Below are 2576 nucleotides of genomic sequence, written 5' to 3' on the forward strand. Positions count from 1 at the left end.
TCACTCATGCAGTTGTTATTGCATCCATCGTACTTTCTTTTTTTTTTTTTTTTTTTTTTTTTTTTGGTAATAACTTGTACAGGCCTTCAACAACCTCACTACCCTCTTTGCTTCTGACTTACTCTGTCTGGCTGTTTTTCTTACTCTCTCTCTCTCTCTCTCTCTCTCTCTCTCTCTCTCTCTCTCTCTCTCTCTCTCTCTCTCTCTCTCTCTCTCATTGATGCCAGATTACCAACCAACTGCAGTCTTCATGTATGAATGCTCTGTTTTCTATGTAGACGAGAGGTTTTTTTTATGTAGTGTGGTAATCGAACTTAGAAGATAATGGGTTTAGGTAATTGTGACTATACAATAAAATATCGTAAAAACTAGATCAGTTTCATTATAGCCACTGAGAAAACTTGATTTGATATAATTTATTGTAAATTTTCTGGTTATTCGCATATTATCTTGCTTGATTTTTAATCAATTTTTTTTTTCATTAATAAGTAATAATATTAATGTTATCAATAATAATTTTTATCAGCAAAATATAGAAGAGAAATTATTACTAACCCCTGAAGAAAATCTTTTATATTGTTATAATATTCATACAAATACTAGTTCAATTTTGTAAAACTTTTTTTTTCCATTTCTAATTTATGACAATTGGTTGTGTTAGTAGATATAAACTTGTAAAAATAGAATTCATGGATATATATATATATATATATATATATATAGATATATATATATATATATATATATATATATATGAATATATATATATATATATATATATATATATATATATATATATATATATACATTTAAATATATATATATATATATATATATATATATATATAAATATGTATATGCATATATATATATATATATATATATATATATATATATATATATATATATAAATTCTTTCAATAATAGGAAATTGATTAATCTCCTGTTAGAATTATTGAGGATATTTATACATGAAGTACAACAATCCTAAAACTACATAAAGATAGTGAGAAAATCTTAATTAAGAAAGGTGGTAGACAGGGATATCCTATCCAATTATTCACCGTGTGCCTAGAAGAATTGTTTTTTTTTTTTTTCAAAATCAGATTTAGAAAATGTAGGCGTTAATATTAATGGGGAATATCTTAGCAACTTGATATTTGCTGATGACTTAGGTTTGTTTAGGGAATCTTAGAAGGAACTATAAAAGAATGAAGTTATATAGTATTTGAAGGGAGAAAGCAGAAGAGGTAGGACTGAAAATGAATAAGAGTAAAACTCAGATAATATTCAATGAAACTGCAGAGAGACAATGAATAGGGTTTTGGACAAATCTCTGGGGATTGGTAATGAATATGCGCACTTAGTACAAATAGCGTTTCCCGAAGACACGATAAGCATAGGATGTAGACCTTTTGCTATAGAAAATACTAATACGAACTGTAAAAAGCCACTTTCTTTAAAAAGTAGAGTATTTAATAAGGTTACCCTACCATTATTATATTAACTTATGCATCAGAAACGTCAAGCCTTACCTACTGAAATAATAATGAAGAGAATAACACTAAGAGAGAGAAAATGATGAACATGGATACGATAGCAAAGTAAAGCAGTGGATATTGTAACAACATGTAAGAAAAGGAGATAGAAATAGGCAGCTCATTTAATGATAATGACAGATAATAGATGGACATTAATAACAACAGATTACTCTCTAGAGTTTGCAAAAGAAGCAGAGAAAGGAGAGAAGACGATGGATAAACGAACTGAGAAAATTTGTAGTATAGAAAGATCATAAACAGGTGCGTGTGGAAGGACATGTCTAAGGCCTTTGATCTGAAGTGGATTAGCAATGGCTGATGATACACACACACACACACACACACACACACACACACACATATATATATATATATATATATATATATACATACAAATATATATGATATATATATATATATATATATATATATATATATATATATATATATATGCGTAAAAATCATAGGAAAACGTGATGCTCAGATGCAGAAGAACCACAGGGAAAATGAAAATACGAAATATACGCTCAAGTCCTGACTAGTTTCGTGATACTTCTTCAGAGGACTGATTTATTGAGAGAGGTTTCTTTACATTTTATAGGGAAAGCAAACGTACGAACATACATATAGAGATTTAAAGAACAATGACACTCCCTTACCAGCTACCTGGGCTTCGTCAGGTGTTAAGTGGGCGGACTCCCCAAGCTCATTAGACACCTGCCAAAAAGGGTCATTCCTAGTGGCGGGTAAATTCTTGTTTTTCAGTACAGTTTATTTATATGAAAACACGGTAGCCATATCTATATAAATACATAAGCAAAACATACACATACATACATATATATATATATATATATATATATATATATATATATATATATATATATATATATATACATATACACATACATATACATATATACATATATACACATACATATATATATATATATATATATATATATATATATATATATATATATATATATATATATATATATATACATATATATATATATACATACATACATACAC

Source organism: Palaemon carinicauda, chromosome 21 (genome assembly GCF_036898095.1).
Source record: "Palaemon carinicauda isolate YSFRI2023 chromosome 21, ASM3689809v2, whole genome shotgun sequence".
Lineage (NCBI taxonomy): Eukaryota > Metazoa > Arthropoda > Malacostraca > Decapoda > Palaemonidae > Palaemon > Palaemon carinicauda.